General features: G+C 37.7%; 1 long non-coding RNA gene across 1 annotated transcript in view; it reads left to right on the forward strand.

The window, feature by feature from the left end:
• Positions 1–24,660, forward strand: part of LOC120892789 (uncharacterized) — a 227,707-nt gene that overhangs the window by 54,394 nt on the left and 148,653 nt on the right. Inside the window, exons 3-5 of the long non-coding RNA XR_005737561.2 lie at positions 10,654–10,842; positions 10,937–11,077; positions 13,500–13,707. This is a non-coding gene — a long non-coding RNA (uncharacterized LOC120892789). The remainder of the gene's footprint in view (positions 1–10,653; positions 10,843–10,936; positions 11,078–13,499; positions 13,708–24,660) is intronic.

Consider the following 24,660-nt stretch of genomic DNA (forward strand, 5'->3'; position numbering starts at 1 on the left):
TAGGATGCAGAATGCCATAAGCAGCAGTGCTAGCTACCTCCCATTCTTGGGGTCTTTATTCATTAGATGCTTAGCCCTGTGTTGAATATTTCCCATGCTTCTTCTCAATAGCGCTGAAGTATGAAGTGGATGTTTTTTCTGTCTCTGATATCTGAAGACCAGGGCTTAGAGAAGAAGATGCAAAGTGGCAGGACCAGCATACAAACGGAAGTCTGCTGGATTCCAAGCTGTGTTCTTAACCCACATCCAAGATTGCTGTTTGTTTATAAGAACTCACATCCCATGAGAGATTGCCATCTTTTTGTGGTCTTAAAATATCATTAAAATGGTGAGAATATGATGAACTTACTAATTGCATGATGTCTTCAGAATATTTCAATATGGCATTTAAAAAAATTGACATCTGTGCTGCCTATAGGTTCTTAATAGTGCAAGAAGCTAATGATATGCCTCTGGTTAGGAATGAAACATGAGAAATTAATCACCAATTGCTGCTGCCTTATCACTCTGAACCATTTAAATGGGTGTCCTTTCCATCTTGTCAGCCCTGCCTTACTGTCCAATGGAAGCCCTTAGCATACTTCAGTAGGACTGATGCTTTTGTTCCCTAACTAAGCTGCATTCCTCTTGACTCTGCCCCTTGAGGTTTCTCCTCCATATCACCACCACAGTGAAATCATATTCTTCCAAACACATTTTCTGGCCCCTCAGTGGTGTAATACTCCTTTGCATTGCTTTCCTCAGTGTCATCTTCTTTCTCCTTAGGTTCTAAATATGTGGTCCCTACAGACTTATAACCTAGAAATGGCCATGAATGGAATTCATGAGCAATTTATTAAGTTAAAAATCACATGAGAGAATTGGGTGGCACCTCCAGGCTACCCTTGAGCTCTGTAATTCTATTGCTCTGATAGCACACAGCTCACAGCCACTAAGATGGGTTAAACTCTAAAGTTCTATGAGCTTATGGAAGAAGCATGGTAGGAAAGAAAGGAAGGAAGGAAGGAAGGAAGAAAAAAGTTAAGAAGGAATTTCTTAACTAAGATTAAAAATATATAGTAAATGCCTTCCCCTTACTTTGAGCTGCATTCCTGTGATGACAGCCCTTATTGTTTAGCCCCTGGTGTGAGCAAAGTGGCAAAGAACACATGGGCAAGTTCCTGAGGATACAATGTAGCAAACTATGATAGTTATTAGTATTGCCTGCCTAGAAAGCTCTGCCACCTATGGTTGCCAGGATAAATACAAGGTGCATTTTTATTTGGTAAGTCTGGCAATCCAACACCCCATCTACTCCACTTTTTGGGTTTTAGATATTATCTCCTTGTCCAAAGGAGTAAATATTGCCTATTTCCTATTCCAACAGAGATTGACCCAACTTGTGCACACACAGAGCTTACCAGAACTAGAGTCATTTCTCAGGATATAAATATGACCTTCTGGCTATGGTTGCTAACCTGAGGTTTCTGGCTACAAGATAATAAGACACCCCAAAATCAAAGACAAGTAGAATAGCAATGAATAAAGTGGATGCAGAGAGTGGTTCTTCAGCTTTTGCTTCTGTGTAGTGTGCTCACCACTGCAGTTATAGGAACTGGCACATTGCTTTCTACCCCATTAACCCAATTTGAGTTGGGTTTCTTTAACTTGTTCCTAAAAGAGCTCCTGACTCATCTGTAGAGAATTCTGGTCCTCAGCTTTATCTTTCCCTTAAGTAACATGTGTAGAACAGGGTCAGCCATACAGGGTGGAGGGGTACACAATTCACCCTTGTTGTCACATTGCAGACTTTAGAATACTTTGTGGCAAAAATTAGATCCCAGCTCCTTTATTTCTATTTTTGGATTGTCTTCTTTCTACTTTCCTACGTCATAAAAATCAAAGGCCTCATTTTATAGATGAAAAGTTGCAAACAAAAAGAAATTACACAACATGTCTTAGATCATATGGCTTAAACCCAGGTTTTGGATCAATTATTATGTATTGAGGTTATGGAAATTAATTTACTACAAGCCCAAGATAATAAAAAAAAACAAGAAAGGCAACTTTTATGTCCAAAACTCTAATGTAGTCAATAGGGAAATGTAAATGCTTATGTTACTTTTATGATTATTGATTGTAGCGAATCACAAATTGGAAGGACTGATTGTCTCTTAGTGACTCTCTTGGCAGTTATGTCTGTGATCATCTGTCTTCTGCTGTCAGATCCTATAGCTTTGTAACTGAATTGGGAACATGACCCAGCCTGGTCAGTCATAGAACTCCATCTCCTTGGCCACAGAGATGGGTCTAGAAATAGGTGGGTCACTACCTGGTAGTAATGAAAGGTGGTAGATAATATGATTAAATTCATATCATGAGATTTGCTTTTTTTAGATATGATGGTGAGCACATTTCCCTATCTGGTAATTGAACTTGGAGAATGTGTGTTGGAAACTGTACCTATTTCTACTATTAAATAGGAAAAAAATCTGTTTTTGGTTGGAGGGAAACACAAAGAAGAAGAAACAAGTGACAAACTTAGTTCTTATGATTTTCACATCCCCAGATATACCCATTTATTAGCACAGATCTGTCCCTTCCTTTTTTCTCTTTATTAGAACCCCAAAAATCTATTACCAATATATCTTATGCGTGCATTTCTTACAACCCTTGGGTCATTATATTCAGTATTTGCTAATAGATTTGTTCTTTTTCACTAATCCAGGGCTGGATCATCACTTTGTCTTAGTGACTAAGACTTACTTTTTAAATCCCTATACCTTACCTAACACGTATTCATAAAACAGACTTTCAATAAATGTTTGCAAGTGAATAACAAGTAAATGTTGGATTTTCATAAGCACTGTTAAAATCAATACTTAGATTATATAGGAAAGTATTCAAATTCCAATTTCATTTTGAATACAGACATTGACACATATGATCTTATTCATATGAGAGTAAAACAAGAGGGAAAACTCTGTGTCTATTCAGTTGTAAGATGCCATATTTGATGTCATTGCTTATGTATGTCAACTGGATTATTATTTATAATGGGGTTACAAAACAAACCAATTCCCTGATGTTCCATCAGTCAATGATTGATTTGCTGGTCAGTTGAGAAAGAATTGTTCTTCCTAGCTATTGAATGAAAACCTCATCTCCTCATCATTTCCTGAGATAAAAAAGCACCAGCATGAAAACTTGCAGGCTGGCTGTCAGTGGCTTCTGAGAAGATCCAGCATCACCAGATGCTGGTGCCTAGTGAAGACTGTGTAGGAAAACCTCAGCAATTATGAGTCAAAAGCCATTAAGGGAGTCTGACTATGAATGTAAGTAAGTTTAGGAATGTCTTAATCAAGTTCTTTCATTTGCACTTTCTTTTTATACACATATAACAATGCTACATATAAAAATCTATGTTTCCATCTAAAAAAGACTTTCTTAATAAATGTAAAATAAAAATTCTAAGAAATGAGAAAGCAAAAGTATTTCATCATTGTTGTATAGTTGCACTTTCAGTTTTTAAAATTTTTCTTCCACAATATAATATTCAATAATGGTGCATCTTGCCATCACTGACATTAAGTTTAATAAAATATGACAATAATAACACCTAATGAATGTTGAGGCCTTATCTTTTCCAAGGCACTATACAAAGCACTTTACATGCACTGTATCATTCAACTGTTACAATAGCTCTATAGAAAGAGTATGATAATTCTCATTTTATAGATAAGGAAACTGAGACTTACGTTAATTACTGATAGATCCAGAATTTTCAAGCGAAATAGCACCTGTGCTGTTAATCTACATATGAAGGAAGCAGCAACAGCAATTTCTTAGGACATGTCCATTATTTCAGGGATGTGAATTGCGGGAAAACTTTCTAGAATGTACAGCAATGTATTTTAGTGTTTATCCTATAGAACTTATGATGAAGACAAATGAAGGTGAGTATGTTTTCATGTTTATACATAAAAAATATACGGGGCTGGGGATGTGGCTCAAGCGGTAGCGTGCTCGCCTGGCATGCGTGCGGCTCGGGTTCGATCCTCAGCACCACATACAAACAAAGATGTTGTGTCCACCGAGAACTAAGAAAAAATAAATAAATATCAAAATTCTCTCTCTCTCTCTCTCTGTGTCCCCCCCTCTTTAAAAAAAATATGAATGTCTATTATAAAAATGCTGTCAAATGTTGTGAATATTTGTTGTACAATGTGAGGTGGGTTTGTGTAGCTATATATACACCAACCAGTAAAACAGTGACCAAACACCTTCAGATGTGACAGGCTCAGCCAAGTCATGTTCCTGTAGAAGTGACATGATAAAGTTCATCCCTCTCATACAGAGTTCCTAAACACAAGTTGCCATCTTACATTTCATTGCTAATTCTACTGTATTTTATGACCTACTTCAGCATAAGCTCACCAAATCAACTTAGCTGTAATAAGTCAACTTAAAAGAGTCTTGTAATAATAAGTATAAAGTAAAATTCAAAATTGCTGCAAGTGAGAATCAGCTACTGGACTGTACAAATATGAACCATCTGGAATGAATCAGCAATTTTAGCTAAGAGTGAATTAACTCTTATGATTTCTTCTTCTCTCCAACATTCTAGCAGTTTTTTTTTTTTTAAATCCTGAAAATGGATGTGATTTTATTAGAACACCATTTGGAAAACTGTTTTATTAGCTACAGAATATCTTCCCAGTTGGTAAAAAGTCAATACAGAAATAAGTTATAAGACTTCCCATAGGTATTAGGAAACGCTGTTTGCTTTGACCCTTGTTTATGTAGTTTTCTATTTATGAACATCTTTGTCACTTGCACTAACATTAGAATGACAGCTTCATCTGAATGTTACTTAGCTTGAGGTGAATACATATCTCTGTAAAGGTATTATCCATCATATTTTAGAGGAATATTGCTTACTTGCTCTCATTTCATCCACTCTACATCTCCATCTTATACTACCCATTTTAAGGTGTAAATAAAGTTTGTATTTTTTTCTCTTCAGCAGCCATCCTCAGACTGAAAGTATAGTTAAGATTAGTGGCTGCAAACCAAAGGCAGGATTTTTAGTACTTTCTGTTTCAAATTCTGTCAATGCTTAACCATTTGTGTCACCTGCAGGTAGATATTTGTTGTTCCTGCTGTTTGGGGAGAAATGTTAGGTCTTGGCCCTGGACCTTTTGAAACAATGGTCAGTGTGGTTTTGCGTCAGAGGGCATGGGAGGGACAGTGCTCACTGGCTTTCCTGGTACATTTGACCTTAGCGGACATGCAGCTCTGGAGGTGGGTTATTTGGCATTTGTTCCCCTCCCTCCCGCCCCCTCTTTCTTCCTTTTTTTTTTTTTTTTTTAACCAATGGATGAGATAAGATGTTATAGGATATTCTGTCCTCTTGTTCCTATCAGGGAAGAATTTTTCTCATCTCTCTTTTGGCCTGGTTACTAGGGTGTCAAACAGCCAGAGAATTTAATCTATAACAGGTTTAAGTATAATCCTATTAAATGGTCTTCTGTGTCCTTTGAAATTTCGATTAGCCAGGGCACTGCCAATGTTGAAAGCCATAGAGTCTTGCATGGAAGGAATTATGCTCCTAGCTACAGTTGGCCTGTAGAATCATGTGTTTTGTTTTGTTTTGTTTCTTTGAGCCTTATTCCAGGATCATTTCTCTTTACCCTCCAGTGTTCCTGTTAGAGTTTTTAAAACTCTGAAAAGTGAAGACTTTGTAAGTAACTAGGAGAGTAATTCCATTAGTTCTGTATCAGGCTAAAAAGGCAATCTTCTCCTTGGTTTTCTATGTAGTAAATACTTCATAATCAGGGACCTTGTCGTCCTTGTTGACAACTGATTCCCTCCCTCCTAGAATAGCAGCTGGCACTCTGCAAGCATTTAATACATATTTGCTGAATGAATGGATGAATGAATGACACTTATTTGGCTAGACTTGAGGCAATAACTATAGTGGGCTAAAGATGGTTGCTGATTCTCTTTATTATAATCATGTGTAAACAGGACAAGCTAACATAAATGTTTTACAAACTATTACAGTGTTAAAATGAGATTTCACTATCTAGGCAAATAGGCCCATCACTGTGGAAATACCAAACTACATGATAAAGACCAGTAATCCATACATGAAATCATCTTCATGGTTCTTCTAAGTAGAGTGAATGAGCTTTGGGTTGTCACATTGCTATGCTATTAATTCAAAGGGAGGTACCCAGAATCCTTCTTTTTCTTCAGTTAAGGATCACTGTCATGTCTGTTCCATTCTCTTCAGACCCTCAGTGTTTCATAGTAAACCTTTTCACTGAATTCAAAGTCAAATGATCAAGAATTGAGTAGCATTTGAGTCTTTGCTGGCTAACACAGTTCTCCACAACTGCAAAGAGGCTTCAGAAAAAGATGGAAATAAGAACTTGTCTACCAAGGCCATTTTGACGGCAAGGTGACATGCCTTTCCATGTTTTAGTATAATTTTCCCTCCTTTTAATCTTCCTCTCCTCCTTTTACTTGTTCCCATTTTTATCTCCTCAGATTTTCTTTCTTTGACATTTTCTCATCTTTATTTCTTTCTTTTTAAAACATTTATTTCTAAAAATAATTTGTATTAGTTCTATTTGAGTAATTCTTCAGTTAGTGGTATTTGTCTATTTTTTCTACCTACATAGACCTCAAAATATTATTGCCCTTCCTGAATATATGTTTAAAGAAATTTTTTTGCCTAAAAAACTTTTACTAAATTTCACTTAAGTAACATTGATTACTTCCTCCTGTTCCTTCAAAAGATCATCAAACACATATAATTGCCTACCAGACTTTCTGATTGACATAACATAATCAATATCAATGTTGGTATTGTAGCTAAGTAAAGGCACTTGAAAGCTATTCTTTTACTAACCCACAAAATTACAATTATCTTACATTAGACAAAGGCACCAAAAACATACATTGGAGAAAAGATAGCCTTTTCAACAAATAGTGCTGGAAAAACTGGAAATCCATATGCAACAAAATAAAATTAAACCCCTATCTCCTACCATGCACAAAACTCAACTCAAAGTGGATCAAGGACATAGGAATTAAACCAGAAACCCTGCATCTAATAGAAGAAAAAGTAGGCCCTAATCTCCATCATGTCAGATTAGGCCCCAGCTTCCTTAATAAGACTCCTATGGCATAGAATTAAAATTAAGAATCAATAAATGGGGGGCTGGGATTGTGGCTCAGCAATAGAGCGCTCACCAAGCATGGGCAGGGCCAGGGTTCAATCCTCAGTACCACATAAAAATAAAGGTGTTGTGTTGTGTCCATCTACACCTAAAAAATAAATATTAAAAAAAGAATCAATAAATGGGATGAATTCAAACTAAAAAGTTTTTTCTCAGCAAAAGAAACAATCATGAGGTAAATAGAGAGCCTACATCTTGGTAGAAAATTTTTACCCCTCACACATCTAGGGTATATAAAGAACTCAAAAAGTTAAACACCAAAAAACCAAACAACCCAATAAATAAATGGGCCAAGGACCTGAAGAGACACTTGTCAGAAGATGATATACAATCAATTAACAAATATATGAAAAAATGTTCAACATCTCTAGCAATTAGAGAAATGCTAGACTACTCTAAGATTTCATCTCACTCCAGTCAGAATGGCAGCTATTAAGAATACAAATAATATGTATTGGTGAGGATTGGGGGAAAATGCACACTCATACATTGCTGATGGGACTGCAAATTGGTGCAGCCAGTCTGGAAAGCAGTATGGAGATTCCTTGGAAAACTGGAAATAGAACCACCATTTGAACCAGCTATTCCACTTCTCACTCTATACTCAAGGACTTAAAAACAGCATACTACAGAGACACAGCCATATCAATGTTTATAGCAGCACAATTCACAATAGCTAAACTGTGGAGCCAACCTAGATGCCCTTCAGTAGATGAATGGATAAAAAAAATGTGGTGTATATGCACACAATGGAATATTACTCAGCAATAAAAGAATAAAATCATGGAATTTGCAGGTAATTAGATGGAGTTGGAAAAGATAATACTAAGTGAAGAAAGCCAGTCCCCCAAAACCAAATGCTAAATGTTTTCTCTGATATAAGGAGGCTGATTCATAGTGGGGTAGGGAGAGGGAACATGGGAGGATTAGATGAACTCTAGATAGGGCAAAGGGGACGGAGGAGAAGGGGGGAGCATGGGGACAGAATTAATGGTGGCATGAGATGGACATCATTATCCAAAGTACATGTATGAAGACATGAATGGTATGAATATACTTTGTATACAACCAGAGATATGAGAAAGTGTGCTCTATATGTGTAATATGAATTGTAATGCATTCTGCTATCATATGTAATAAATTAGAATAAAAAATTTTCTTAAAAAAATACACTGACCCCCCCCCCCCGAAATAAAAAGAAAGAAAGGAAGTTGATCTTTTAGGTAACTTAGGAAGTTCAATCTAGAGGACCCTGATGACAAGTACTCAGGTTGTGACAAACACTTTCTGGTTAGATTTACCTTTACCCCACATAAAACGAACAGAAGAAAAGAGTGTCATGACTTAAAAAAAAAACAAGATGATCATGACTTAGTCATTAAAAGTCACAACTTAGTAATTTAAAAAATCATAAAACGTAGATTTACATTATTATACTGAACTCATATAGTATAATGAATTCATTTTATTGCAAATCTGATGCTACCGAGTGACTTTATATAGTCTGATAACCACAAGGAGATGATGACTTTTCCTTCAGGGAACCAAAATCAAAATCAACAACAACAACAAAAAAAACTGCACTTATTCTATAGAAAACCTATTAGGAACTTTTAGAAACTTGTAGACACTGATTTAAGAGAAGATCTGAGAATTATGAATTGTTGTCTTTCCTTTGGATGTATGATAATGTTTGTAATTACTTCATGATCGTTGGAGAGCTTTTCTGCATTCAGTTGCTAAGCCTAGAATCTATTTCTGGGTAATTAAAAGCATTGTTTTTCCCATTTTGCTGGCTTCATCACTGAAAAGCTAAGTGACTTTATAGACACCTTACATTTTCCATCAAATTTAGCATATTAATAGGTGAAGTATTCTCACCTATCTTGCACAAACATGGAGGGAAATTTAGTGCATAAAGTATTCCAAATAGTACTATGTTAATTAAATAGGTTTGCTATTCTGGTTTATTTGAGTCCAAAGGCAGTAGGAGTTGAATCTATGGATATAATCCAACAAATTCTATTAGTACAGGTATTAGTTTGACTTTTAAGTATTGTGAGAAAGAGGCCACAATCACTCTCAGTAATGAGGCTTCATGATAAGAATACAAAGGAATATGATATTTTTAACTAACCAGATTCTCTTTGTTTCAGACCTTCCAAAATGAAAAATAGACAAGATAAAAGATAGAACCTTAGCTTCTTGCAGAACACAGCCTGGCTACATGACCTACCTTCGCTTTCATCATTGCATCTGTGCTCCCCCAGAGAAAAGATTCATCAGAAATGCTCCACCCCTGTCCTAAGTAGATCTGTCTTTTGGGCAAACTTTCAGGTCCAGCTGTTTCTGAGATGCTGCCTTCTCTTAGTAGAGCCGGCGAGTGTGTGCTTTTGTCAATCCTTGTTTGTGTTTTTGTTGCCAGAATGGCAGAGAAGGTTTCACTCAACATCTATGACACTAGATATGTAGGCTTAATACAGGAAAATGTCTCCCAATTCTGTTTTTCTCCCCCAGCAAGAAAGAATGACACCAGATGATCACTTAGAAACTTCACGGCTTATTCAATATATGTGTGGGCTGAAAAATAAGGCTGCCTAATTCTCTAAATTATCTAGATGAATCAGGCAAAGTTGTTGGTATTTAACCTTCAAAACAGAGATAATTATAGCTTAATAGACTGCCTCAGAAAGACAAAAGTCTTGGATTTTATTTTCAAAATGATTATTAATAGACTTATCTGTGATGTCTGAATAATAAATGCAGATTAAAATAAGGCTCACTTAGTAAAGACTAATACAACAAATAAAGATATACTTTCCTTTCCAGTTTCCCTCAATTACCTTATCTGTTAAATGGAAATAATAATAATAGTGGCTTCCTCATAGGGTTATTGTGAGGATTACATGAGTCAGTACAAATAAAATATTTGGAACAGTCCCCAGCACACTCAAAGCACTTGATACTGTTGTATATTATGTTGTTATTAATAATTGCAAATACAAAATGAACAACATTGTAAAATGACAGAAAGATAAAGATTTCTGAAGAAAGTCTATACTCTAAATCTTCTAGATGATGTATTGGAAGGGCAGAGTTTTTTAAAAACAGAGACTGGAAATCATACTAAAATTTTCCTGAACCAACTATGAAGTCCATGGACCAGCAGCTTCAGCATCACCTGGGAACTAACAAGGAATGCAGCACCCCAGGCCTCAGCCCAAAGGACCTCTACTTTAACAGGATGCCCAAGGGATTTGTGCGTTTTAAATGCACTGTTTTAAATTTCATTTAGGAACCAGTGTTTTCAGCAGGTCTTTGTGTTTAAGCTGTACTATGAAATGGTAAAGTGAGATGTTTAATTTTCTTTTATATCTCCTATAAAACATCAGCCTTGAAATATTCATTTCTCTTGACTATCTAGGGCACATTTTGGAGAGGAGGCAACACAGAAACAGATCATGAAGAGCAGATGCAAGCACCTAGGTCTGCTTCACAATGTCTTCCTCCATCTGTTGATCAAGGTGTACATCTGCTCCCACAGTCACCCAGTCACCTATCTCTGCCTCACTTGCTTTATTCCCTAAACGGAGATGTGTTTCTGAGCTCAAAGGTCAGCTTTCTTATGTCTTTGAAGGATGTTTGGGAAAGAAACAAAGATGTTGCTCTTTGCCTTTGAGTCACCCCCTTACCTACCATTTCCACAGGGCACAGACCTCTCACAATGCCAGCCTCACCTCACTGCCAGATGGAAGAGGGCTGCAGCCAACAGACATCTGCATATCGGGTGCCTCTTTGGAGGGCTGTGAATGAGAGACATCGCTACTGTGCTGGTTCCTGTTGGTGAAGTAACTATTGTGTTCGAGGGAGCCTCATGCAACCCAAATATACACCACATAAACACAGATACATACACATCACATGCCTACACACACTACATACACTGCACACACAATGTGATACATATGTACCATATATACTCCACATATACACATGTACTGCACACATACAATAGCACACCACACCACATCTACCTTACATATAATATATACGTACCATGCACACACACACACACATACACACACACACACACACACACACACACACACACAAAACTCTCTCCCTAAAACAAACATTGATTCTCAGAGAGAGCACAGTGTTAATCAGTAGTCTTCAAACTGACATCTACAAACACATTTTTCCTCTCCAAGAAAACATTTTTCCCTTTAAAAACAAAAAATGGTTTACGCTTAGAAACACTAGTTTAAATCCATAAGAAGGAGTAAAACCCTTGCCCTAATTGCCCCATAATTTTTCAAACCTGCCTGTGTCACAGAAGCACTATTTTATATGATTACATTATAGCCTCATCCCCTACACTGCCTTATCTCATAATCCATCTCCTAATGACTGCTCCCTGGCCACCCTGAAGCCCTGTAAGAGGCTGCTTAATCTCCTGGACTCAGAGCCAAACTCCTTTCTTCTCCCTCCGATCCTGCCTAACAGGAGGGGTAAGGACAATCTTTTTCATCCTGTCACCTGTCTGTACACAGAGAAGCAGCCCAGATTGGAGTGTAGATTGCCTGCCTGGGGGCTTCCAACTGTCCTGGTGGATCAGAGTTTCCTCTCTCTATAGCCCCTAGTGTTATGTTGGCCCCTTTGTCTGGGGTTGCACTTGACTGAGATATTGGTGGTTTCCCTCAGAGTGGAATGGAGGGAAGCCTTTTCCAACCACGGAATCTAGTTTGGGATGTTCATACACATTTTTCCAAATTATAAGAGCAAATCATCTACTTAGAAGAGCATGGTGGAGATATAGGATTGAAATCCTGGAGACCTAACAATGTGCATTTCTCAGCCTCAAGTACCTTAATTATAAAAAGAGTTAAGGCCCTCACAATGCTGAAAAACAGCCTGTTGTTCTTAAATATATAGTGCATGGTTTATTTTATGATTTTTCATACTATATATTTTTGTGAATTTATACACTACCTTGTCTCAAAAAGGATGTTAGGGGCATTAGAGGGAAACAAACAAACAAAAAATAGCAAGGTAGCATAAATTAGAAATATGTGAAGAACAAAAAGGGAAAACAAAGAGAGAGACATGAGATGGAGCCAGCCTGTGGTTGCAACATTTATCCTTGAAGTCTTGCCTTTTTGGTCCACAAAATGTTGTTTTTGTACCCAGAGAAGGCATAGGAAAGGAAGGCTGCCTCTCCCTGTGTGCAAGGCTGTCAGTAGCAAGCGGGAACACTGTGTGCCCCTAAGGATCACGGACTTGTCACAAATTTAATCAAGTGCTTTGTATAAATCAAGGACAACTTAAGTTATTGGAGTTTTGTTGTTGCTTAAAGATGCATAGATATAATTGTTCCATACATTTCTTTTTAAATTAAAAGTGGGCACACTATGCATAAAATATAAAAATATTCAATAAATCAGAGCAAGTAGGAGTTAATTTATTCCAGTTCCATACTGTAGTCAGTTAAAGGGACAGAATTCAGGTGTGTGAGACCCATAGAGGGCTGGAACACATCCTCACAAAGAGAAATGGCACACAACAACTGATCTGTGGAGCTAGGAGGCTTGAGGTTTTGGCTTCAAAATGAATGAATGAACTGGTCTGATTTTAAACAAGTCTACTTGATTTTGAATTCTAATTTTAAAAAGAGGGCAAACAAGAGGTATCGGAAGAATCTTTCCATACTTGAAGCCATTCCAATGTCTCAGTTGTCCACTGATAATGTTAGCAGTGGGTGGGAAGGGCTCTTAGTCAAAGAACTAAAACCACACACATCTTTACATTGGAACTAGGTAAGGGCTTTGTTATCTCAGTAGCCTCATCTTTTGACAGCATCTAGGTCCCTAGATATTCTCCAAAACATGTATTCACACACACACACACACACACACACACACACACATACACATATGCACACACATTTATGCTCATATGACATGCTCATGCAATACACATAATCACATTCACATACACATTCACACACATATGCATTCACACACACTCACACATACGTGTATACCCATGCATCACATCTTGCTTGGGCTTTTGGAGATTGAAGAAGACTTATCTCTCTCCTGGTCCCCAGAACAAGCAGAACTCCCATTTGCAAAATTCTCCCCTTCCCCCTCCCCACTTCCCTCACTTGCCCAATGAGCCCTATTCGTCCCTTAGGATCAACTTTAAATGTCACTTTCTCCCAAAAGCTTTCTCTTCAAATCCCAGACTGAAATATCTCTTAAACAACAGCTTCCACAACTTTGCTCAAAGAAGTACACAAGAGATGCATTTCCCTAATATCCAACAAGAAAAGACTTAGAAAGTTGAGTGTCACAGAGAAGGTCTGCCAGGGCGCTCCAACACACCTTCCACAGCCTGACAAGAGCCACATATGCGAGAGACCAGCACCGAGAAATCAGCAGAGATTAGAAAACTCCGATGGACGGCAACAGATGGGGTATTTATTTATTTCAAATACTTTTTTTTGCTGGGAGAGGCACATGAGATGTATATCTTATTTCCAGAGAAGTCTCAAGGGAGACAGCTGTCATGCGGTTTCATTCCAGAACTCTTTAGTATGGTACAAACAATATAATGGAGGACAGACAGCCTAAATAGCAGACCCCAACAATACAGAGCCACCTCAATTGCAGTTCATTTTACCCTGTAACTTCTTCTTAACACGAAGTGAAACGTTCCCTACAATAAAACAGTGCAGTGACCTTTGGGTATTAAATCTGGTTTCATGCTTCAAGACTGTGATCAAAATATTCCCGTGCTATTTTTTTCTTTCCAAATGGAACAAAGTGCTTTCAGAAAATTTACTGAATCCTTGAAAACCTAATGATCCCTTTATAGCCTCAGGTAAGTTACTGCAAAATTTAATTTCTGCTAACCTACCTGAGATTACAAACAGCAAAATAAATTCGTGGGACTTTCCTGCTGGCTGCATTTCAGCTTTCCTCTCTGACTGACCCTTCAGAGTGTTCCATACTCTTGCAAATCACTCAAGGATGCTCAGTGTCTTGAATTGCCCTCAGGCACCTGTGACATTGACTTTTGTCCCTTCTGGGTCATGGGTGGAGAGAGTTATGGTTCATCCTTTACAAGCCATTCACCTTATTAAAAAAGTTCATTCTACAACCATTTTTTATTAGCCAGAATGAAAAATCGAATGATAATTTTATCATTAGAAATAAATAAAATTACCAGGAATAGTATGTAATATTTTTAAAATGTTTTGTCTCTACATTTAATTGTTCATTACATCCTTATGATTGAAAATGTTTTCTTGTTGTTGTTAGTTTGTTTTTCTATCCAAAGTCTACTCATTCCCCCCATTTTTTACAGCAGCACCCTGATGTTCTTTTACTGTATTTCTTCTCCCCACTTTGTGGGAACATCAGTTAAGGCACGCTGCCCTCCTTTAGCTAAAAGGCAGACTCATGAGTCAGGCTGGGCTAATGTTGTGTTAACTGACAGGAAAGCAAAATAGTTGACATGGACCTATCCCAGTTCTGGGATCCTAACGAGTTAGGCTATAATTAGAGCTACAAATTAGTTATTGCAATATATCTTATTTTTCAGCAGTACCATGATTACTGTCTTCTTCCCAGCCTGCTTTTCTGTTGTCCTCTAAATTCTCTTCGGTATACGTACCTTTCCAATATTCTTTTTTTCCTATTTAATAAACCAGAATAGATTTCTGGTTCTTAGAACTAAAGAATCCTTATTATAAAAGAATTTCTATAACCAGATGTGATTTGGAAGAAAAGGTAGAGAAGATTACAAAAAGACAGGAAACAATAATAGCCCATTGTGTTAGTGAGGAAAAATGGAAGGATAAGTAGCTATAACTATGGCCAAACTTATGCCATAGTTTTGATGTCCTCTCCCTGGATCATGGACTTGATCCAGGGAGAGGACATCATTGCAGCCACCAAAATTCACTGAGTGTAGCAGCAGGCACCAGACTCTGGGTGTTACTGAGGCCATCATGGCCTCTGTTCTTTGGATAGTAAACATACTTACTGTTCCCTAACAAAACAATTCTCCAACAAAGTGAAAGGTCCAGTGGGCACATATAGTTGACTGTGGTCCCTTGTTCACATCCCAGGTGTGTAGAGGTGGGAAAGTGAGTATCTGCCATTTCAACTGCTATCACGGACACCTGAGTGTGGTGATATGGAATTTTGCAAGTGACAAGACAGGTGATAAAGATGGACAACTAGACCAATAGAATAGAGTGAAGACCCCAGAAATAGACCCAGACATAAAAGGATTATTGTGTGTAAATAAAGAAAGAGTTTTGTTTTTCTACCCTTTTCTGCCTTTTTCAACAAAGGTAGAGAAAGGATGGTCTTTTATACAAGGTACTTGAACAACTGAGTATTCATGTGCAAAAATACTAACACTGACATAACACTAGCACCATATACAAAACTTACCTAAAAACCAATTACAGATATGAAACCTAAAATTCTAAAACTTTTAACAGAAAACACAAGATAAATCTTTTCGTGTTTGATAAAGCAAAGATTTCTTCAATATAAGAAGTTAGAGCTTTTTGTGAGGATTAAATAAAGTCATACAAGGAAAGCTCTTAAACACCCAGGAGATACTCTGCAATCTCTTATTGTTCATTTTATATATTACTTTGGGGTTTATGAGTTCTTGTTAATTTTAAATTTATTAGGACCATGGGTCATGATAAACCAGAAAAGGTTATATAATCTAGGAGATGGGAAACAAACAAACAAACAAACAAAAACCTGTTGACCAGAAAGTGTGGTGGGGAGGGATTATTAGCCACATTTTTATAGAACCAGAAACTGAAGTTAGTTATCCAAGGTCACTATATTAGATAAAAGTGAATTTGATGTCAAATATTTCATAGTAAGCTAACAGAAACTTCTAAAAATATGGTTTTTTTTTCTCTTATAGAAAAATGTCATGGTGGGGACATTGCTGATGTTGGCTTAGTGGCTCCACTATCAGGTCAGGTTCCAAGTCAGGGCTCAAGGTACCTAGCTGTGTAATTGTCTTGACCTTCCCTTTAGGGGTGAAAGAAAGCCTTAGGGTCTTGGTCGTCTGTAGGGGCAGAAGAAGGCCTCAGAGCTTTTAGAGGAGGTACAGGCCAAAGACCTCACATGTCCTCTTATCAGCGAGGAGGCATCTCTTCTGGAACCCATGCAGGCTTCCTCTTATATCTCACTATTCAGAGCTGGGTTATAATTTCCGCCCCTGGGTTGCTTGTAGCCTCTGCCTTTCCTGAGCTGGAAGACTCTCTGCTACATATTTGAACAAAATTGAGATTTTGTTAGCAGAGAAAATGGAGGACTGACTTCAATACCAACATGTGCCACAGTTATGCAGACCAACATGGAGATTCCTGGATTCAAGTTGAGTTTTATTACCTCAATCCCAGTTCACTTGCCACTGCATTAATGCCACCTAGCATGGTGGCATTGTGCTAACATCAGGACCCAAGGATGATAGCCACATTTTCTTGCCTCAAGAATGTATATAGTTTACCAAGAAGACAGAACACACTTAACAAGAACAAATAAATAAATTGGTATTTTAAATCTAGCACAATGAAGGCACACACTCACATGCAGAGTATTAGCTTTGGGTGCATGGAGGAAGTCTGACTGGAGCAGGTGAGTCTCCCAAAGGAAGTGACATTGTGAGTAGATGTTTTCCAGGTAGAACTGACCAACACTGGGTAAGGGAATGCAGAGAGCAGTATGCTCAAAGGCAAAGAGGAGCAAACTTCACCAATTGGAGTTTAAAATGAAATAAATATGTGATAGGACTACCAAAAGCCAAGGGTACACAGGGAGGCTGCATGTTTTGTACAGGTGATGGGAAATCAGAAAATCCTATTTGATCAAGGAATGTCAAGATGGTTGGAAGGATCACAGTAAGATTTACACTTAAAAAATGATTTTCCTTCTGCCTTTATATGAAGTGGCCTGGATGATAGCTGAGGTGGCCCCATACTTTAAAATTTAGAGAAGTTTAGATTCCATGTCAGGATGTCCATGTCTTATGGGGAAGTCTGATGCACACCAAGATTCTGGCAAGTTTTGAGGATCCATGTTAGATAGCTCTACCCTACTGAGCATCTTAAAAGAACAGAAATATATTGTCTCAGTTCTACAAGCCAGAAGTCTGAAATCAAGATGTCAGCAGGACCATACTTCTGAGGGCTCCAGGGAAGAATTCTTCCTTGCCTTTCTAGTTTCTGGTAGAGTTAGGCACTCTTGGTTTGTAATGACATAACTGATTTCTATCTTCATCTTTACATGGTCTTCAATTCTCTGTGTCTTCTCTTCTTCTTATAAGGATACCAATCATTGAATTTAGTGACTACCCTAAATCCAGGATTATTGCATCTTGAGATCATTAATTGTATCTACAAATATCCTTTTTCCAAATAATGTCACATTCTGAGGCACTTGACAAACATATATCTGGGGAACACTGCTCAATTCACCATAGGAACTCACAGTCTCTGTTTCTGTTCATCTTAAAAATCTTAATCTTATATCTCATTTTCTTTGGATATACTATCTTCTTTTCTACAAACCAGCTCAGGTGTAAAATTAGTCCCTTTCCTTCATGTGCCCTAAATGCATTCAGCCAAGGTATTCATGAACACAAATTACTTTATTGAAGTTTGAAACAATGACAAGGGTCAACAACGCATACCTAAACTTACAATAACAGGAATTTGTGTTCTTAAATGTCATGTGGTTAACCTGCTCTAGAAATTAACCATTCACAAGCTTTCATCAAAACCCAGAACTCCACTCAATGCCTGTCCCCTACTTCCTTCTACCTACCCTGCTATGATTCCCTCTCTGAACTCCTCCTTTCTGCCAGTCCTTCTGATTCTGATTAATTTCTTACAAGGTTTATTTAAATGGTTTATTTCACTATCCTTTAACATTCTGCCCTCAAGAAGTAATCTTCGATGTGTATCAAAGAGTTGCTAAACCAAAATAGTTCACTCTAAAAGGAGCTGAGAGCAATCTATCAAAATATTAACCATTTTACTCTTCTACAATTCAAAGAATGATAAACGACACAAAATTCAAAAACTTCAGTGCATGGATTTAAAAATGTACTCTTTGAAGTGGTTGAATATTTTTACTTCAAATAAGTTCCACTATAATGCACATGGGAGACTCATTTAAGCAGTTACTTAATGAACTAAGGCTCTGATTGAGACAGATGTGTTTATTTCTGCCTCACTAATAAAAAACAAGCAGAAAATTTATAACTGTATATATGGAATACTTATGATGCATATATGTATATAATCAGTATGAATATGTGTAATAAGTGTGTACTACTTGTATAATGCATATTATATATATGCACTATATATATCTTGTATATCAGTGTTACTATACATAAGTATTTATGTACAGAATTAGCATGTAAGCATACTGTTAATAAGTAAGTCCTTTGCCAAGTGATATACATTGAGTACCTAATTTAATACAATTAGGAAGTAGCTATTGTTATTTCTTTCATTTTACAGGTAAGAAATTGAGACTTAGAAATGTGCAGTGCCTTGCCCAAGGGTAGATGACTTAAAAAATGATAGAGCCTGTCTCTGGCAGTTCCTTGCTCTCAATCAATAATTATCTACATATAAGGACATATACTAAAATGTTAAGCAGTGGATATAACTGGGGAAAGGGGCAGGATAATGGTTGATAAAATATACTTTTTGAGATTTAAGTTTTTTACAATGGTCACATTTCACATCTATAATAAAAAGCCTGTCCATCTTACCTACCAATTAATATTATAAATAGACAATCACGTCAGTTTCATAACTGGCTGAAAACAGTGCAGTTATTAAAAAATCAACATTAAACTAGAATAATATGACTGCCTAATATCTTGTATAGCATTTTATAAATACAAACCATGGTCACGTGGTGTCATTTAATCCTTGTGATAGATAACTTTGTGCGTCAGAAATGGTTAATATGGTGTATTATCATCCTTTCCCATTTTTTTTTGAAATTAAGATCAAAGAATAAATGGACTCTCCACTCTCATAAAGTCATAAAAAAAAAAACTAGCTCTTCCTCAAACTCCTTGTGGATTGAGGACACATCTGTCTCCAACCACTAGCACTAAACTTATTACGTAGTAGGTGCTAAACAAATATTGAATGACTGAAATTCATTCTTATTCATACTTCTACCCTTTGACTTCTATCTCTGGCCAGTTCCCTAATCAGGCCTTTCCAAGTCTGTCTTCTTAGTTACCACCCTTAAAAGAAATTACATGCAAAAATGGAGAGGCTTCAGAGAACCATTTAAGCTTTTGCGTAGATGTGCAAGTGGTAAAATACCCAAGACATGAAGTTTGCCATTTAAAATGTGCAGTTCAATGGCATTTAGTACATTCACAAAATTATGCAACCATCGCCACCACTATCTAATTCCAGAGCATTTGCATCATCCCACACAGGAAACCCATAGTCATGAGGCAGTCACTTCCCATTCCCTCATCCCCTCCTTCCCTGGCAACCACTAATCTGCTTTTGTCTCTATGGATTTGCCTCTTCTGGATATTTCATATAAATAGACTCACAGAACATGTGGCCTTTTGTGTCTGGCTTCTTTCATGTAGCAGAAGGCTTTTGAGACTCATCTGTGTTGTGATGTGCATCACCACTTCATTCCTTTCCATCTCCATTGTATGGATGCATCATTGCAGCATTTTTTAAAAAAGATAAAGTGAGTCCTGGTAGGAAGCAATTTCCAGGAGAATAGCAAGCAATAGCCTAACTTCTCTTGGGCCTCCAGCCTTAGAAGTATGTGTTTGGGGAAGATGTAGAAAGTTATTATTCAGACTATCAAGGACAATGTAAAAGAAAGTCAGCAGACAGGAGGGCAGAAAAGGTTCCTAGCTGAGTTCAAGGGACAACTTCTCAATGACTAGGTGGGAACTTAAGATGGGCAATTAGGGTGGGAAATTGTCATTGAAGAGAGTTATGGAATCTGATCTCTGACCTTCAGCAAAAGGAAGGTCATCTCTTCATTACAAATGAGGATTTGTGGGGCCTTCTCTACCTAAAAGCAAGGGATTTAGTCAGGTGACATTTCAAAATAATTCACAACTATTACTCTAGGACATGAAAAGTACAGAAAAGCTAGTCACACAGAGTTTGAGAAAACATAAAACTGACCATTTCGCTAACTTCAAATTCTGTCAATTGGCTATCCTGATAGAAAGGGACAAGTGACTTTTGCGTGTGTGTGTGGTGCTGGGGGTAATACCCAGGGCCTTGTACATGCAAGGCAAGCCATCCACCAACTGAGCTATAATTCCCAGCCCAACAAGTGACATTTTGACAGAGAAACAAACTAATTAGAGGAATGAATCAGTAATTGATGGCATGGATCATAATTCATAGTGCAAAGAAAAAACCCAGCTCCTCTTCTGGATTTTATTTTGGTTAGGGATAATTATGTTTAGGTGAAAAGAAATGAAACTCCTAATTGCAAGTTAACATCAGTTCTTAACATCTTATGCTCCTCCTCATCCCCCCCCCCCACCAAAAAAAAAAAAAGAGAAAGACTTATCATTTCCTTAATTTTAAACTCAAATTAATATAAAGTACTTGGAAGGAAAAATTATCTAGGAAGATTTAAAATGTTTAACTCTCAAGTCATCAGACTCAGATGCCTTAAGAAAAACAGGCATGAGTGCTTTCAAGCCAGTTTTAAGTCCTAATCCTTGAATGTTTAAATAGACATTGCACACACAGATGTAGTGTGTGAACCAGTCTCTGTTTTAAGGGGGGAAAAGATTACGTTTTGGTGTTTACCCAAAAGCTGACTAAAACACATTCCATTTGGCCCTGACACACAGAAATTAGAGTTTTAGAAACTGGAAAGGGAATTTTATGTCTTTAAATATAACAGACTGAATGTGGTGTATGTTTTATAGATATCACAAGAAGTTTCTCCTTCCATCCACCTTTTACTGCCATCAAAGAGGTGATTGTGTGAACAAAATAACACAGCAACATGTCACATTCCATTTACATTGATTTATCAAATCCAGGAAGGAGCCTTCGCACTTTCTGGACTAGTGATCCACACTGGACCTATGAAGCTGAGAAATGGAGAGTTTTCAAAGAAAATACACATTAGAAATAAGCATGTCCAAATATTTTTTTGTACACACTTTTAAAGTTATTTATTTGGGATATAAAAAGTGAGTCTAGAGCAGGAATATGACTTTTGGAGGCTCCAGATACTTTGACCTTTATGGGCTCCTTTCCTTCAGTGAAAATAAAAGTTATAAATTATTGTATGACTGCATTGGTATACAGATGAATGTAATCTAGACTGGATATGTTATTGTGCTCTCATTATGGCTATATCTATTATTTCTTATGATTTTAAGAGAAACGAAAATTAAAACATTTTCCTGGACCCCTAGAAGTTTTGTGGGCCATAAATATGTGCTTCCTGCGTCTAATGGGAACATCAGTCCCTGAGTTAGTCCGCCAACAAATACTTAGCCCATATGGTGAGCAGAGATCTGGATGAGGCCCTGGGGGGACAGGAAGAAGAGTGATATAAGACTCAAATATGGTTACACTGAGGAAAGTTTAAGTCAGAGAGAGGTAAGAAGCTAAGAAGGGAGAGGTGCCAGTGGGGGAAGAGCATGGAGGGGTAGGAAGGTGTTGCTGCATCCAGATTAAAGTGTTAAGGGCCAAGTGGGCTCAATGACGGGGGAGATGGTAATGGAGAAAACAGACTTGATTGAGAAAGGACATAAAGAACGAGAATGGAGAAGTCACCCATGATGCTGTTATGTTAGATGGCATCTTATGCTACATTAGTATGATTTCCCTATGTGTTGGCCTTCAATATTTTATTTTAAATGTTCTGTCTCTATTTCTAATTCCCACAAAAAGACAAGCCAGGACTTATGAGTGAAATTAAAATGTGGCCTCAATTGAGCTATGTGGCCATGTTGACATCTTGTTCTCATCAGCCAGCTCAACACTCCACATTTGTCAGAAAAGGAAGTATAATTTAAAAGGAGAGTGGCTCACATCTGTGTTCTGGACCTTTAAATTGTCATAGCTTTGTCAAAGTGTCCTTGCCACCCACCACACTATGGAAAGTTCCCTAGTAACAGCTATGGAAGAGATGACCCATTTGGGTGGAAATTGAAATCAGCATCTCAATACTATTTTTGGTTCGGTTTCAACATCATGTGCTCCTCCTTTCAAACTGGCACCAATCACAGTGGTAGTGTAGAGTACTTTGAAATAACCTTCCAGATATTTTTAGTGTTTTCTCTGCAAAAATACCAATGTTTCAAAAAAAGAAGAAGAAGAATATAAGAAGAGTAGAAAGTCCAGACCCAGGAGCATTCAAAGATATGCTGCAATATGATAATTGCTTAGGGACTGGGAAATTCATATATGATGAAGATAGAATCTGGCATCATAGAACTCACAGTCATTGGAGGAGAGTAGCAAAGAAACCAGATGATGATGTTATGATATAATATATATATTAATGCTGAGATATGCCAGGGATGCTGTAGGAATACAGAGAGAGTTTACCTAACACCTGCAGGGATAAAAAGAAAGAGTCAGGAAGGTTTACAGGAGAGGGTTCCCATTAGGCAAGACTAATACTGCTAGTTATCTATCCCATATCCACTCCCTTCCTTATTAACACAAAGCCCACTTCTAATTAGTGTGGCAACATCCTCATCTGACAGATTTCAGTTTTGAGTCTCTCTAATGATCAGGTGACTATATTCTAACTAGTGATATGTAAATGGACATTGTGATGAGTTCACCATGAAGATTCCTTAAATGGGGGATCACACAGATCTTTTCTTCTTTCTCTTCATTTTTCTTTTTTAATTAGAATGTGGATGTGATAACTGGGGGTCCAGCACCCATGTTGACCAGTTGGTAAGCTTGAGAATAGGCTCCAATGACTAAGGATGGTAGAGTATAACCATTAAAGAATCTGAGTTCCTTATGATCATTATGCCCACCATGTAGCTCTGAACTTCTGCCTTGGGATTCCCTTTATGGAAAAAAATACTCATATATCTTATCTATCAGCATTTTGGGTTTTCATCCTAACCTATGTTGCACCCATTGAGCTAAGTTTTGAATGACTAATTGGAATCAGCAATGTGGACAGGAGGCAGAGGGAGAAATTTTGGTGAAGCTGTAGAAGCAAGAAGGCACAGGGAGCACTCAGGAACCTGCAAGTGGTTTTGTTTGGCAATGAGGTCAGGGAGTGGAGCAGCTAGTCTCTCTCAAGCCAGCTACATACACCAGCACACCTGGTCCTTTAGTCATAAATGTGTGGCTGCATCTGAAGACTGCCATTTACTTGCTGGCCCCAGAGCACAGGTGGGAGCCTGGGGCTTACTGAAATGGAGAGATGGTACCTGTCTAGTAATAGAAAGGGGAGGACAGAGCAGATGTTGACAGGGCTGTATTGTATATTCAGGACCTTCTGCTCTGGAAGGTTGATGTGAGGAGGAAAGGAAGCCTGGAAGAGAAGGGGTTTAAGGAGAAGTTGCTACTCATTTATGCCATTGTGTCTTTGTATATCCAGTTTTCCCTAATTAAAATGATTTCATGCTTCCCGTCCTCCTCCTTCCTACCTGCTCCAGAATTTGTTTGGGTTCCTTTGCAAAGACTTCTTTGACAGCTCCCTTGCCTCTGAACTCTTTTACCCCATACTGTGGCAAAAAAAAAAAAAAAAAAAAAGGAAAAACTAGGGTTTTAGAAACACCTGGACCTATGACCTTGGATATTCAAACTCTCTAAGCATCAGTTTTCTCAACCGCACAATGAAGAGAAAATCACTGCCTTGAAGAGTTGTTACAAACGTTCAGAGAATGCATATAAAGCACTCAGCACTAGGACTGGTATAAAATAGGCATTTAATTGGCAGTAGCTTAGGGCAGTATTTTTACAGTACAGAGTATACGCTTAAATTGCTCTCAGTTTTGGTAAATCCAGTCCCCAGGGTTTCTGTACATTGTGATCCTGGACCAAGATATCCATCAATTGGAACCTTTTATCTATAGTTCCCTTTCCAATTCAATCACCACATCACCTTTCAATCAGGGAAGGATCTCACAGTTAATTCTGGTTTTGAACAAAGGCTCATAAGGTCTCAGATGCAGAATTGAAGCTCCCTAAGGGCAGAAATGGGATTCAAGCACAGATAAAGCCTAGTGCAGTGAGGAACACATAAGGGACAGTGAATGCATGCTTAGTTGCTGAGTGAATGGCTTCTCTTTTGGGGGGCAATGGGGGTATTGGGGATTGAACTCATGGAAACTCGACCACTGAGCCACATCCTCAAGCCTA

Source organism: Ictidomys tridecemlineatus, chromosome 7 (genome assembly GCF_052094955.1).
Source record: "Ictidomys tridecemlineatus isolate mIctTri1 chromosome 7, mIctTri1.hap1, whole genome shotgun sequence".
Lineage (NCBI taxonomy): Eukaryota > Metazoa > Chordata > Mammalia > Rodentia > Sciuridae > Ictidomys > Ictidomys tridecemlineatus.